We start from the raw sequence: 17,315 nt of genomic DNA, 5'->3' as shown, positions 1-17,315 counted from the left end.
TAGGACATTGATATGCAGATGGTACTCGCGAGGTTGCCAAGTGCCTTGGACTGTCCTGCTTAGATAATGCCCCCCCCCCCACCCTATCAGGGAGGCATCCATGGTCACTGTGGCTACCGGTGGGGGTTGTATGAAAGGTCTGCCCTGAATTACTAGTGGGGAGACCATCCACCAAGAAAGGTGCCTTTTGCATGATTCTGTGATCAGGATAATGTGAGACATGGATAGCTCCTGGAAAGACCACTGCGTGAAAAGAAGCCACTGAAGGATTCTCATGTGGAAACACACTAATGGGACAAGAAGAATGGCAGCTGCCATGGAGCCTAAAGCTTGGAGGACATGTCTGACTTGAATCCTTTTGCTCTGCATTAGAATTAACACTTGTTGACAGGGAAACTCCTTCCTTTGGTAATCTTGCAAACATTTCTTTTGTGTTTAATTCTGCTCCTATGTATATGATAGACTGACAGGGCAACAAGGCAGATTTTTTGAAATTTACTGTAATGCCTAGTTGAGTGCATGATGTGATTGTATAATCCCGTGCCTCTAAGAGTTGATGCCTGGTGGTAGCAGTCAGGAGCCAGTCTAGGTAGGGAAACACCTGGAATCCTTGATGCCTCAGGTGAGCCGTGACTACTGCCATGCACTTAGTGAACACCCTGGGGGCTGAGGTGAAACCAAAGGGCAGAGCTCTGAACTGGTAATGACTGGCCCCTACCCGAAAGCGAAGAAATCTCCTGGAGCGTCTGTCCATCTTGATATGGTAGTACATGTCCTGAAGATCTATCGAGCACATCCAATTGTCCTGACCCAGAAAAGGGAAAATGGACTGCAGTGTCACCATCCGGAACTTCTCTTTTTGTACAGATTTGTTCATTCTGCTAAGATCCAGTATTGGTCTCCAGTCCCGTCTTTTTTGGTACTAAAAAGAATCTTGAGTAAGTTCCGGATCCTAGTTGGTCTGTAGGGAATTCTTGAATGGCTCTTTTTTCTAGCAGTCTTGAAACTTCTGTGACTGCTTCATCCCTTAGATTGGGTGGGACATCTGGGATGGGCTTTTTTGATTTTATGGGGGATTGATGGAAGGGACTTTTGTAACCTCCGGATATAATGGATAGTACCCATCTATCTCTTGTTATATTTTGCCAGGCTTTTGGGTAAAGCGAAAGTCTTCCCCAGACTGCCTCCTGAGGTGAGCAGTCGGGCAACCCTTCAGGGATGCTGGAAGGGTTTGGCAGAAAAGGTTTCTCTGTCACCCTGGTTTTGCGGTCCCCCTCTGCCACGAGGGCGACGTCTGTTATTGTTGTTTCCCCCTCTGCCCCAGGGGAGAAAATCACCATATGTCAGGCAAGGGTCCCTGGGATTTTTGGAACCACATCTTTCCACTCTTCTGACCCTTGGGATAAGGTCTGGAAGGGGTAGAAAAATGGATTCCCACGGCACAGAGAGTCTTGCCTTCCTGCTCACATCTGGTCAACGTGTCTTTCACCTGACGCCCAAAGAGAAAGGAGCCATCAAAGGGAGTATTGGTGAAGGACGCTCAAAAGGGTTCTGCAAACTGACAGCCACATCCAAGCATGTCTCCTGAGAGCCACACCTGTCCCTGTGGCTCTAATCGCTTCATCGGCTGCATAGGAAATCAGCCTCATGGAGGAGTTGACTATGGAATTAAGAGTCGCAATCTGAGAAGCTAATTTGGCTGGTACTCCCTCAGCTGTAGGATCTTGAAGGGTATTCTCCAAGCTCTTTCAGGAGATCCCTTTGAAGATGTGTAAAATGGCATAGATAGTTCAGGGACCTCATTGAAAAGGTCGCTGAAGCAAACATTCGCTTTCCATATCTGTCCATCATCCAAGACTCTTTGTTTGGAGGATGAACAGATGAAGAGGTTTCTGCTCTTTCTTGGTGGCTGCTGCTACCACTATGGCATCAACAGGTACACCTTTGGAGAGGAAATATTTGTCCTGGGGGGCTGTAATAAATTTGTTTTGATTCCTCAGAGTAGGTTCCACAGAATCTGGAGCTGACCAAGCCTTTTGAGGCACTACAGACATGAGTGGATCGAAAGGAGGAGATACCCAAGAGATGAAAGGTCGGGAACCGAATGCGTACAGGTATACAGACTCATCCTCAGTAGGGGCTAGGGAATTCCAGTCCCTCCTCTGTCTAAGCATTTCAAGGATGCCCAAAAAGGAAACATCTTCAGCGGGGGACCTTAGGGACCCTTCTGATTCATCCATGTCTGTATCTGAGGTGACAGACTCAGGGGAGTCTATGTGCTTCCTCTCGCACTTCTTCTTCCGGGGAGGCTCTTCCGAGTGATCAGGGGAGGCTTCGGAAGAAGAGGGATCACCCAATGGGGTGTCCTGGGGCATAGGTTCCCTACGCTTGGAATCTGGAGGAGGAGTAGAGGTTGGAACAGATACCACGGGGGGAGGAGGAGTAGAGGTTGGAACAGACACCACGGGGGGAGGAGCAGATGGAGCTGGCAGTAGAGCTGTTTCGGGGGACAGCACACTCTGCATGACCTCGAAGGTGTCCTGACCTCTAGGCAGAGAAAGCTCCGGCTCCGAAGAAACCGTGTCAAGGGTGACGGCTCCGAGGCTGATGTTGGAGCCGAGCTCACCTGCGCCAAAGATCCGAGGGGGAGAACAGGGTCGGACAAGGGTCCGATGCCACTCCCCCCTTCAGAGCCGACGAGAGAGCCCTGGCGCCCAGATCCATCGATAGAAGGTACAATCGAGGTAATCAGAGCCGACGGAACCAAAGGAGAGATGATGATCGGCACCGACAGTTCTACTACCTGCAGATCCATGGTCTCCAGCTCTGAGCTAAATGTAGTCAGAGGAGGAACAGAAATTGAGGCGGTTGGAGCCGATACCTGTTGAGGTGGGCTGGACTTTAATTTTGCCAGTGCCTGTGACTTAAGCAACCTACTTACTACTCTCTCCACATCATGATCCAATAATCTAGAGGATCGAGAGGAGTGGGAAGAATGATGGCTACATTCACTCTGTAACAAGGGTGACTGAGGTGCTGAGTGGATGGACTCCAAGGATGGAGACCTCAGTCTCTTATGGCTCCGAGACGGCTCAGAAATAGCAGATGGAGCCGAAGGAGGAGTTGCCTTGTCGGTGCCATCCGGCATCGACATACTTGGTTGGTCAAGTATAGGAGTCTGCTCCAAAGGTGGAGCCGACGGCTTGACAGACTTAGGGGATTTCGCTGGTTGAGTACTTTTAGCCTGAGAATCCTGAGGCTTCAATAATCCCAGAAGGATTAATTTGTTTTTGCGCTCCTGCAGGACCCTTGGACTAAAAGCGTGACATATAGAACAGGAGTTCTGCAGGTGAACAGCACCCAAACAATATACACAACTAGTGTGCCCATCTGTCAGAGACATTTTCTGACAGCATTGAGTCACACTTTTTGAAGCGAGATACCTTGGTATCTTTAGACATTTTCCTAACAGCAACAATAAGAAAATGCTATACTACTAAACTAAGAAACAAAATGTCTTATTTTTACAGTTAAGGAACAGAAAGGAGAGCCTCTAATTTAAGTGGCTGTCCTAAGGGGGGGGGGGGGGGGGCTCTCTAATTTAAATGAGTTCAGGGGAAACAGAAGGCCTGCAAGTTATGGAGCGATGGCCAACAAAGCTGCAACACACAAGAAAGCAATAAGGGATAAAGTAATATATCTAGACAAAAACTTGATAAAAAACTTGACAAATTTTTAAGAATAAACAACAATTATAATAACAGAAAAAAACTATACTAAGCCTAAGCCAGTAACAAAGCAACCTAGCAGCTGAAGCGGCAAACGAGATCTGGGTAGCTGACACTGGGCATTCTGGGATAAGGGGTAGTCTCAAGCCAGTAAACGGCTCTCGAGCTATAGAAGATGGCAGAGTCGGAGCCGAGGATCGGCTCTGAACCCAAACAGCAAGAATGAAGGCGAGATGGACAACTTAACATTATATATTAATAGAATTCTTTAGACACACACAATATGTAACCTCTCTTAATTCCTTTCATTTACAAACACTCTAAAGTACATAAATAAGAGAAACATGAGACTGGAAAAAACATTAAAATTGCATAGATACCTCTTGATTCAGACCCCCCTGGATATAGAGTTTCAAAATTAAAAATGAATGTGGTTTCCAAAAAATTTAACCTAGTCTGAAAATTAGTCCCAAATCCTTCAATGTCAGCCAAAACACTGAAAAATAAAGAAGCACTGTCACCCTCATGTTCTGTCATGAAGTGTTGCGCCACTGGACTTTCTCTTTTCCTGTTCCTAATGTCCAACAATGCTCTAAGATTTGAATCCTAACCTTGCATTCTCAGAACTGAGACAGCAGAACTGAACTGGATTTTGAGGTTCAAGGCTCACACTATGCCAGGGCTTAATGGTATTGTCCCTCTTGAACCTATACTCATAACCAAGCATAAAGTCTGTCAATACATTTGTTGCAGCAATATATGTATAGTTCATATGGAAGTCAGCTGTCTCTTAGATAAGTTTTCTATACCCATTTTTATATTAGGTACATACGTTTTTACAAGCCTTTAAGTTTCATATACTTGTCCTTACATATAATGTTTTTAAGAGCGCACTGTTTTTTTAATTTTAACTGTCAACTGATTTGTGCATGGGACTTTTTTTTACACCATTTAAACCATTCACTAGTCAATGCAAGTTGTTTTACACACCTAAGGAAGCCCTCTAGGTGAAGGTTTTATGCTTGTGTACCTGAAATTTACTTGGGGATATTAAATGGATTTTAAAATGCATTTACTCCACTCATTTCTAGTGATTTCTTATTGAATAAAGTTGGCATGTCACTGGATTTACCTACGTGCTGGTTCACTTTTTTGCTGCTATATGTAAGAAGTCATTCCAAGGCAAGGAAATGAAAGTTGTATAAATCACACTATACCAGCATATAAACAGTTGCATAGATGCATAGGGTTACCATATTTGTTTGTATGTAAAAGAGGACGAAAAAATATGTGCTGCTACCAGCACATATTATTTCATCCTGTTAGGGCTGAAGAGCAAAAAAAAAAGGTCTGTGTTTGGGGATTTTGGATTGGCCCGTATGCCGGTATATGAGCCAATCAAAACCTCGCACAGCAGACCCTCTTCTGTTCAATGCGGAACATCAAGCTGTTCCGCATTGAACAGAGCTCCGCTTTTTGATTGGCTCGTATACCAGTATACGAGCCAATCAAAACCTTGCACAGCGGACCCTCTTCTGTTCAATGCAGAACATCAAGCAGTTCCGCATTGAACAGAGCTCCATTTTTTGATTGGCTCGTATACCGTATACGAGCCAATCAAAAAAACAAAGCGGAGGAAAGACCTAAAAATAAAGGAAATAATAAGAATAAGAATAAGGAAATAAATAGGGATGTCTGTTTTTTGAAAATTCTGCGATTTGTCCGTTTTTTAAAACCTGGACAAATCACAGAATTTTCAAAAACCGCCCGGACAGGAACCCAAAAAAAGAGGACGTGTCTGGGGAAACCCAGACGTATGGTAACCTTATAGATGCAGCTATAACCTGCAGGAAAAAATGCAGGGCAAACCCCAGAAAAAAAAACTCACATGGTGGAATCAGAATATCAACAACCTTTATAAAAAAAGGAAAAGAATTTTGATCAAAAGTAAGAATACTAATTCCCAGAATGTTAGAGCCCTTGTCACTGAAATAAACAATGCAGGAGCTTAATAAAATCTACCAAAGCCAAGTATGAGGCTAAAATAGCTACCTAAGCCAAAGACAATCACAAGGCATTTTTCAGTTATGTTCTGAATTTCAAAAGCACAACTCGGCAATGCACTTAGATGATTGTGAACAGATGTTACCACACTGAGACCGAAGAGATAGCCTACCAAATGGTTAATAAATTTAGCTCTAACTTTGCCCTTCTCTCCCCCCCATCTGTCAAGCCATACCCAAACTGGCTCACCTCCAGTTATCACATAAGGCCAAGTCCTAAAGGTGCTATCAAATGCTAAAAATACTGCAGCGATGGATCCCGACAATATCCCTGGATGCATCTTAAATAGTGTCAAACATGATTTAGCCACAACCCTAACGATAGTTTAATCTTGGCCTCCATACGAGTTTTGTACCAAGCAAATTCAGTCATTCCCCTGAATAGGGGAGTGTCTTCCACAGACCCAGGCAGTTACAGACCCATAAGTCTGACTAGCCTCATATGCTAAGCCTTGGCAATACTTATCATGGAATTAATTAATCAGGAAATAGGGAACCTCCAAACACTAGAACTGTCTTGGTTTGAATTTGTCAAGGGCAGATCATGTTTCCCAGCCTGCTGGATTTTTTTTGAAAAAGTCATCAAAGCAATGGATAAAGACAAAAAGTTACACACCACATGCCTTGACCTGGCCAAAGCTTTTGCCACAATTCTCCATTCAGGCATAGTAGAAAAGCTAAATAAACTGTGAATAAACCCCTATCTCACCCGCTGGATTGTCAAATGGCTCACAAATGACACAGACAACCAAAATATGGAAAGTTACCTCCACAAAAGACCAGTCACCAGGTGGAGTTCCCCAAGGTTGTGTGCTAGAACCTTTCTTGTTCGACATCTACTTTTCTGAAGTAAAAGCCAATACCAAAGGGCTCTGGCTGACTAAGTTTGCAGATGACTGCAAGTGAGAAGCAGTCATTGAATCCTCAAATGGCTTAGCCATCCTGGAGGAAGGTTTGTCTCAATTAACTGGTGTAAAAATAATAGTCTGAACTAAATGCCAAAAAATGCATTATTGTATCCTTTGGGAAGTCATCTACCTTAGGGAACTACCAAACTGACAACACGCCCCAAGAGTTGATCCAGTTGTTTTCGGGATTTGGGAACTTGTGTGGACAGTGACCTAACTTTTGACCAATGTGTGTCTATTGTTGTAAAAAAGTCTTTCTATAACGCACAGCTTATAAACAAAGGGACTGTGTCTAGATTTAAGGATGTTACTTTCTCCCACTCAGCCATCATTAGGCCAATCATTGAATATAATGCCCCCTTTGCCATGCATCTGTCCATACACGTGCGACAACTGGAACATCAACAAAGATACCTTACTATAAGGATACAAAGCCTAAACAACATGTTCTACATGGACCGAATCTATACTATCACTATACTGTGTATCCTACAGACTGCTAAGAGGGGACCTTTGTCTGGCATATAAGACATCCTCCAACCCATTACTGATGGATTTACTGCACATCAGCAAGTCAAATGTCATCAGAAATACTCAGTCTAGGAATCTAAACCTCTTTGGCAACATCAACAGAATGGTTTGTAGGGGACACGTGCATTTCACAAAAGATACCGCTGTTATGGACCAGAGTCCCCATCAACATGAAACGAAGTTCATCCCTGACCATTTTCAAGTGCAATTGATATATATATAGATGGCAAACAGAAAATGTATCCCAAGACTGTCCCCTGTACTACTAATGGAAGGATGTGGAAGGATAAAGCTCCACTGTTTTATCTTATGCACGGGCTCCCTCAAATTTTCTTTGGTAGAATTTCAGTTATTCTCATCAGGGGTAATATATAATTATCAATTGTGGAATATATAGCCAAATGGGACAGGTTATTTCAACCACAAAAAGGGAAACTGGTTAAGCTTAAAATGGCCTGCACGGGCAGCTAGCTTAGTACTTACCTATGAACTTATAGGTACAAACAGGTTTCTGGTACCTACACAACAATGGAACCATATTGTAGGGAGAAAAGCAACAAAGACTGAATTAAATTGTATCAGAAGGAGTTTTCAATTAATGAATAGAAACCATACCCTTCACCTGTCATCAAAAAAATATGTAATGAGCACTTGACTAATACCAGCAAGTTCCCTCGGGTGACGTACGTGGGAAGTGTTGGCATGGGAAAGCCACTTTCAACAGCATTGCCCAGAGAAGTTACCTCTATGCTTCATGTGGATCAATGGGAAATTAGGCTTGGCGTCTTAACATTTATCTGCTTTCTTCTAAGACTGGTTATCATTTGAACATTTCTTCAAACAAAGCATCTTCGTTTAACTGTACCATTTCTGGAAGACACAAAAATGCTGTGATGGATGCCTGGAAGATGGCCTCTGCAATCTACTCTTCTCTGCAAAGAATGAGCAAGTTGAGATAGCTCTTGTTTTGTAGGGAATAAAACGGCCAAAAGACTGCCAAAACAGAACCATTTGTTGGCAGGCACTGAGGACAGGAAAAACATCGATTTTGATAAGAAATGTACCATTTTGGGCATCTATGGTAACCTTACTGTCAGTGTGGGACAGAGTGGGTGTTATTCCCATGAACTACAGAGCTGAGACAACACAGACGACAGCCTTCTGTTTAGGTTGCAACAAAAGTCTTCTCGAACTAAGAACTGGGCATACTTCCCTGACAAGGTGGCACCAATGGATGTACAGAAACCTGTGAAATTTCAAAGAGTTGGTGAATGATGGTGGCTAGGCTTCTTTCTGTGATCTTGAGAGATCCAACTCCTTTCTCTTGAACAGGGAACAAACTTTATATATACTCAATAAATCACCCTACTCCAAGCAATGTTTGTCTGAAAAAGACTCTGCAGTAGCATATGCTCCATGGTTGATATTTGCTAAGGATGGCATAAAAAGTGTTTGCTTTGACAAATTAACTATCTGAAGAGATTAAAGCAAAATTGAAACAAAACCAAACAATGGCAATGCGTAGACGAAGAATACCTGGCTGTAGCTGCAGCTCCAATGGAATGTAAGAATAGCAAAGATTTACAGTTGTGGGTAAAAAAAGAGTGCTGCAACCCTGCTACACATTACACACTTAACTCGGCTATGAAAATAACATAAAAATATAAAGGCATCATTTCACATGTATTCTGTAGTGCTGTTTATCAGCATTAAGAGTATGGTGATCAGAAACGCTTAAAGCCAGGTGATCGGATCATCCAAACTCATATCACACTTGCTCAAGCATATCACCTCAAGTGTTCAAGGCCTTGTGTTACTTTTACTTTGAGATGCACAAGCAAGATCCTGTTGCCCATAAGTGTCTGATTACTAACCTCCAATGTTGCAGACTCCCAAAGAAAGTGGAAGACAGATCTTACACTCTCTCTCGGTGACTGCACTTTTTAAGGTGCAACAACCTCAGTGTGAGTATAATAAAATTGGGCGACCACAGTGGTGCAGCGGTTAGCATTGCTGCCTCACAGCAAGAGGTTCTCTGGTTCGATTCTCGGCTGGGATACCTTCTGTGTGGAGTCGGCATGTCCTCCCTGCGGTCGTGTGGGTTTCCTCAAGGTGCTCCAGTTTCCTCCCACATCCCAAAGATATGCAGTAGGTGGATTGGACACTCTAAATTGGCCCTAGGTGTGAGTGTGCGTGTGTGTGCCTTCTGTGAAAGGTTGGGTGCCGGGCTGGCAACTCGACACTGTAAAACTCCACTGCCAATCATGAGCGGACAGATGATCTGCTGTGGCGACCTCTAACCGGGAAAAGCCGAAAGAAGAAGAAGAAGAAGGTAAGCTTGCCCCCTACAAAAAACATGTTTTTTTTTTTGGAAAATGCATTTGCTCGTATTACTCATGAATGCATATACCTGGCATACAAATTCTTATTACTCAAGCTTGTATAATGCAAGCTGTCACCAAACATCTGTAAAATGAGCTCTACTGACCCAAGGAGAGACAGAGGAACTGACAGACACTCAATAGTTTGCGGGGGGGATAAGGCAACTGAAGGGTATTGTCAAAGCACAATACTTTTTGTAAGACATTATTTTGTGGCTCTAAGTATGAGTGGTCTTTGTATCAGTGACAGTCTTCTGAAAAGTATGGTCCCTGTTGAACCTCAGTATCTTAAGCATACGTAACAAAAATGTAAGGACCAAAAGCTAAAGACTTAATACAGTAACACTATCAAACTGCATCACACAATACTCAAGTTTCATCTGTGGTGAAAAACAGAGTCATTTTAATTACTGGAAGATATCTTAACAGTCTTCCTGACAACCTACTTCAGTGTTCTATGCAAGGATTTCACATTCTGATTTTAGAAATCACAGCACTGAAAACAAAGATGACAGAAAGCTTATTTAAAAAATAAAAACTAAACAAGTGCTAAAAAATGATAACACAGGCACAGAAACTAAAATGCTATTTTCAAAGGTTTAATTAGAGACAGAATGTGTCTGCAGATACTCTACAGAAAAAAAAATCATATTTAATGCAAAGCAGCAGTCCACAATGTACTTAAGTGTACGCCCAAAATTTTAATTCCAATTTTAGCTAGGCACTCCTCATTTTTATAAAACTTAATCTCAAGACATGTACCATCAGCCTCAAATAAGGTACAACCAAATAATGATGAAACTGTTTTGTTACACAAATTTTAGATTTTAATGCTGTTTAGCCTAAATTCAACTGGGTGCCATGCCAGCTCTGTTGACGTAAAGGGATAAAACACCGATTATGACCCTGAAGACCCAAGTACAAGAGCTTAGCAGCTCTGGGGGTCTACTGGAGATGGTGTGGGGGAAGAGAAGAGTTATATGGTTTTACATGCTTGCCTTTCCTTAGGGAAAAACACAGGAGCACATTCCCAGGGTTCAAGGCCCCATGGCTGAATTTCCAGTGGACACTAGAAAACACCTTAGCAGCTCCGGCTTCAATGGTTGGCAGGGCTGTCCTGAGGGCGTTGCATTCACTTGTGAAACTGGGCAACACACCCTTGCTGATGCCCACTGCACACTGATCCCCAAGTATTTTAATGGGTAAGAGCAGTGGGGTCAGGGCCATGATCAGCCAAAACCTGAACCACTTTAATATCTGTCTCAATGATGACCGCCCCCCTCTTTCAGCTCTCTCCTCACTGTAATGGGAATTAATGGGTTAGTTGACTGAGAGAAGGTCTGATGGGCAGCAGGGGCAAAAACTAAATAAATACTGCAGTACCCATTTCTCCCCTTGTGTTTACTCTTAGCTACTGATAGAAAATGAAATGAAGATCAGTTTAATTTGACAGTTAGATGGGCCAATATGAGTACACTTGAATCCTTGTAATGAAAATCGAATAAAAAAATACAAGTTGAAAGGTGGCACCAAGTAAATGTGAAACCTTAGTTAAGTATCAAACCTGAAGGATTCACTTAATGTGGACTGCTACTTTAACAAAGTTTTTGTACCTTTAATATCCCCAAAACTGTAGGACTCAAAACAATCAGGAAAAAAAGATCCAGAGACTAAAACAAGTAAAAGAAAACAGGACTTCCACCAAAAGCAGTTCCCTTTATTTTTATTTTATTAGATACAGAATGGAGGCACTTACAATTTTCAAACTTGAGGAAAAAGCAATTATTTCATATAATATACAGTACAAGGGAAGAAACTCCAGGGGCATTTCTGGAGGGAAGAACTGAAGTTATTACGGGCACAGTTAAAATAACAGGTCAAGGATCAGTTTTAGTAAATTAGAATAATTTATGTGAGGTTAATGAATTAAGATTCAAGACTATGGCTGCCCTCCAGGGACACCTCTGGAAAAAGACCCAAAACCTATTCTACACTTAAAAGTATACATGTCATTGGAAAAGACTGGAAAGAAAAAAAAAACTTATTTGTGTATAAAACCAAGTCTGATTTTAAACACAGCAGAAGTCTGCAATATCAACCGTCTAGTTGAAAATGGAAAAATGGAACTAGGGCATGGACTGAAATCTCACCAATACATGGCAATAGTACACCCTACAAAATACAGAAAGTATTTTATGGCAACAGCTTTTGCATTTTTTAACTGAAAATCTCTGTAAAATGCTGGTGAAAAGCAAACAATCATGCAGAACTTAAGTGCATTTCTAAGTTAAATGAAAGTGCATACTCCTCAGGGTACTGCATAATTTCAGAAATGCTACAGATAGACAAAAATATCGAACACAGACAAATGACACCAAGTGCTAACTATATACTTAAAGCAGAACTATATTGGTTTTCTATATATTCTTTTCAAACTGATTCCCATGTTGTATGGTCCATTTCATGTTATACAAGCATCAGCTGCTTTTACACAGCAAAATGCACATTCCTGCATAATGCGTATTAAGAGGGGAGATGCCTGATGTACTGTGCCAGTTCTAGGTGAGATTAAAGTCTTAAAACAGATGTGCTGAGCAACTGAAATGTAAAACTGCAGCCATTTCTTTGAAAAGCTATTTACCTATGCCAGATGAGTCACAGACACAATATTCTACTACTGTTCAGTTCTGTAAGAAGTTAGCAACTGCTCTTTTGTACAAGCAGCAACCCTTTTCCAAATACATGACAGAAATATAAAGTTTATTTTAACAAATTTAAGGCAAGTGGTGTGTAGATCTATCTAATTCCAAAATGTTCATGCTGCTTAGGTGAATTAGGCACCAATGTGTTACAGTTTTTCTTTTTTTAATTCTCCTTTAAGGCTCTGGTTACTACACATCATCCATCCTTTGCCCCAGTTACCCAGCTCTGTAATTTTGTCATATCCTAGAGCTCAGCTTTAACTACCCCCCCATCACTACCACTACTGTTTGTCCCCAACAATGGGCCTACCAATGCACTCTGAATGCACTTTTACCGAGTGTTGGCAGAAGGCTAATGCAGTCGGAAGGTCCATGGCATGCAGCTAAATAAAAAGTCATTATGCTGCATCCAGAAAGGATCTTTTCTGTTCTTTGCTATTTTCACTTCTGTGAAGCACTCTAGCAAGAAAGTCCACTGTGGCCAGCCCGAGAAGTAATACGGCAAGATGATCTCAACATCCCTGGCCAGTTCTCTATCAGAAGTCTTCACAAAACTCAGACTAGATCTTTTGACAGCAACAGTAACATTACTACTAAACTGCTGAGTTAGTACTTCTGCAAGGACTTATCAACTAAGGCCTAGCGGTAAGGCCAGGGTACTGGAGCTCCTAAGTTCAGAATTCCAAACAAATTAAAGAAATATCAATATAGTTTTTCAAAGAATATTTACAACTTTTTAAAGTTTTACAAAATATATTCAAAGTCTTACTTCAAAAGCAACACGGACTTGTTTGTCTAAATTAAGCACACAAAAATCTACTTTGTTTATTTTAAACCAGATATATAAACATTATGCCCAGTGGAAAATGGACTTCACTATATTTTTCACAGGATGCCAGCAGAAGGAGGGGAAATTACTTTTATTATGTTATTAACAAAACAAAACAATTGTTATTTTTATTTAGTGAACTACAAAATGTAAGAATTAATAAATACACTGCATATTTCAAAAATCCAAACAACTTGGAATTGAATATACTGCAGCTGGTTAATTTAAAAAGCTAACTATAGAGTTATTTTGGTTGTAATTACAATGTTTGCCCTGAGCTAATATTTGCTTGTTGCATCAATAAAAGTATTTCATGAAAATTAAGGAAAGATTTTTTTTAAACAAGGCAAGTGTTGACAACCCTATACTACTGCTGCTGGGTCACTTTCTGATCATGAAAAGTAGTAATTAAAAAGCTGGTTTAATTCAGTTAATGGTCTTATCCCTAGTGGGCAGCACCAGGCTGATGGTCTTAAATTCCCTTAGTGAAATGTGAAATAAGGCAGCATCAGTTTAACACAATCCTGAGTTAGCAACCAACATTACAGTTCGGCAACCTAAGGCAGACCCTAGAGCTATTTAATCACTTGCATCAAAAGTCAGATTTGGTGAAATGACTGTTGCTTTGAAACACTATGCTTCTTTAAACTTAGCAGAGTTAAACAGAGAACCACATATTATCTGTTTTAGACTTCTATTCTCCTGTTCTGGAGGTAGAGTGAAATTTGACATACATATTTCATGAAACATAAGCATGACTTGTTCTCTGTCATTCTTTACCTTGAACTACTGTCAACATTCATTCTTATGGATGGTTTCTGGGTAGGGTTACCACCCGTCCCACTTTGTGAGGGACAGTCCCTCTTTGGGCAGTTGTGTCCTGCAAAAAAATTAGTAAAAATGGCAAATGTCCTGAGATTTTAGGACAAAATGATTTCATATATTTTATGTAATAGTTGCATAAAACAGTTATTCTGTATCTGAAATACCTAAATATTATAAGAAACAGAATAAGCAACTAAAATACTACAAGTATAAGCTTTTATTTAGGCAAAAAAGTGAAGTTCTGCCCTTTGTACCTGCCGTGGGTATGTTTTAAGCTGCAAAATCTGACATTTGTACCAAAAATGTCCCACTTTGGGCATTTGAAAAGGTGGCAACCCTATTTCTGGGTTAGAGACAAGATGACTTGAAGGGGAAGCCAAATGTTTAAAAAAAAATAAATAAAAAATTAAGATTAGACACTAATAAAAAAATCAACAAAAGTAGCACGGACAGAAATGCATTTGACACCACAGGGTAAAATAAATACAGAAGGAAAAGGCATACAGAAACTGTTCCTATGACCATCTAAATGTATTACCAAGAAATAAAATGCTAGGTCACTGACTGCTGGAATAGAAAATGTACAGTATTACGATAAGATGCAAGATTCAGATCAAAAGTGTTAAATTCACCAAAAGGATTTAAGATGTGAATAATTATCACTCAATTACGATTTAGACTAGCTGCGCTTTTTTTTGCAATAATGCATCTATCTGACTTGTGTATTATGTGGCTCAAATACTTTACTGTTCAACCTATCATACAAAAAAATGGATCTTGTTTTGTAAATGTGCTCAGTTAAAACATCTGGTTTAATATTACATATGTTTGGTTCACTACAGTTCAATAAGAATATTTTAACGATGTGACTGTTATTACTTTAAAACACTGTCAGATAATCAGAATACCGAGGTAGTTTATTAGGGGTACTACACATAGATCTATGAAGATGGTTCTTGGGAGAACAGAAAAAAACTAAATGAGATTTGATGCTTTCAAGAAGCAGAATCAATTTTACATGGACTGGGGACAGACTTAGGGTTTCCAGACCAGTGAAGATAGCACTCAATTACTAGGAAATTAAAGATGGGGACAGCTCTTACGCCAATCTGAACAAATGTACTAGTGGTCTTGGATAACGTGTTTCACTTTCTGCTTGAAATAGCACTAAGTTGCTCTGCATTTCAAAATGGGATCATTAACCGATTCCCTTCCCTCTGTACTTGTAGAAGTTGGTGCATCCCTCCCCACTTTCTAGGAAAGGGACTGCATACTGATGCAGAACCACAAGCATTGGCCAAAAGTGCATTTTCCAATGTTACTATCCATTGCTGATGTCACTGTGTACTCTGGTGAAACACACATTGTTTAGTGAAGTAAAAACAAAAAAATAAAAAAGAAATTCATTGAACGTACCAATTCTGCTGTTAAGCAGACATGACAAATGGCTCCTTGGTGAACCTGCACTGCTGTAATTGCTGTACATTTTATAGCAGGGGAAACAGGAGCTATTGTTCTTGCTAACATAGCCTACATTTATAAACCTGCCCTCTGTTGCATTTTACAGTGGAGCACATATTCTGTAACTAGCCCACCTAAAAGCTGGTTCCCCAGTCATTGGGCCTCTACCTCAAAACCATCAATGTGAATGAATGCATGACAAAAGTATGATGTAGGAATAGCTTTTGTTTCTACAGCAGTCATTTCTTCCACACAACACCTTCTGTAAGTTACTCCGAATGTTTAAGTTGCTGAGATGTATATTTAGCCTTACAAGCCAGAACCAGTTTTCACATTTTCAGGTGCAAGCCCACATATAAAAGACTCACACCATAACACTCACATTAAAGGACCTCTATCATCTTCCAGCAAGGATCCAGAAATTAATGTTACCTGTTTGCTGCCTTTCAGAAATAAGCCTATTATAATTTAACAGACTCTCACATGCATTTATTCTAATACAAACATGTTATAAACCCCATCCCCTTCAAGGAAATCAGAAAGTGATACCTAGCCAAATGTGTAACTACATTTTCTTGCAAAAGTCAACAAAACTGTAATTCCAACTCTTTTGAGGGTAGAAAAGTGATTTTTACAATCAACACATGAACACTAAACAGGCAAAGTTATATCAGTCAAAGTTATCTTCTTTTTTTTTTCGGGGGGGGCTAAAACATAGCAATAAAGTGCAGCAGCCTCTTGTAAAAAGGTGCTTCCTTAAATGCAGTGGGCCAATAAGCAGTGAGACAAAAATTACACCATCCTATATTTCTCTAGTTTACACAAATTAATCTATGATTACGACTGAAATGTTGGGCAGAATAAAAAGGCATTTAACAATAATGACTAGCTTTAAGTTTAAAGCAAGTCTCAAAATAACTACTGTAAAAAATGACAGCAGTAACAATTTCTTCTGATAAAAATTACTTTGAAAAAGTTAGCATTTTCTGTACAAAATGGCATTGTACTTGTGCAGAAAGGAATGAACTCATTGAAAATCAGTTTAAATCATTAGTCTCATACTTAAGCCCCAAATTCAAAAAGAAGCACTCTTTGTAAGAAGCACTCTTTGTCTAGAAGAAACTGCACAGAAAACAACTCAAGGAAAAGGGCTGCCGAGCGCTCGATTATCTCTTCCAAAAAAAGCTCTCTCTTGCTCTGCAATGTTTATAGCTCTCACCTTTGTGCTACATTAAAATGTTATATTTTATAAAAAATGATTCTTTATATTAAATATTATTACTATGAATGTGCATTCCTGCAGTCCATTATCCAAATATAGGTTCTGTAAAGCTAGACAGAAAATACTGGGAAATGTAAATCAAACTCATCTAACCACTTAGACAAGATTAGAAAACTGCTTTACAAATCAGTTTTACATGTATACATAAACAGTTTAATGGTGGGGATGTCACAATTTCATCATCTATAAAACAAAATATTTTAGCTGCTGGCTAATAAATTAAATTACTCAATACCCACATATAGGGTGGAGGTAAAACACTATGAACAGCTGCAAATCCAAGGAACTTCTCACTGGCATGTTAATGAGTCTCTGACAACCATTCATGCTTCTTTACACTATAAGGTGTTGTTAACTGGCAATGAGACAGCATCACTTTCTTCTACTTGTGCAAACATGCCAGCCTTTCTCAGTGCATCTGTGACTTGTACCCCCCCCCCCCCCCAAAGCTAGGTGATGTACATCCCTGGGCTTAGGAGGCAGTGCATCTCCTCTCAACACATACAAACAGTGATCAACCGCTGCATCTGAAAAATAGTAGCAACTGCCTTGGTTCCAGCCATTCTCCAAAAGTCAGCTAACTGGCAGTGATGAGGAGAAATTGT

This window comes from Protopterus annectens, chromosome 9.part0 (assembly GCF_019279795.1).
Source record: "Protopterus annectens isolate FY-2018-M chromosome 9.part0, PAN1.0, whole genome shotgun sequence".
Lineage (NCBI taxonomy): Eukaryota > Metazoa > Chordata > Ceratodontiformes > Protopteridae > Protopterus > Protopterus annectens.
Note: the sequence above shows the minus strand (reverse complement) of the source record.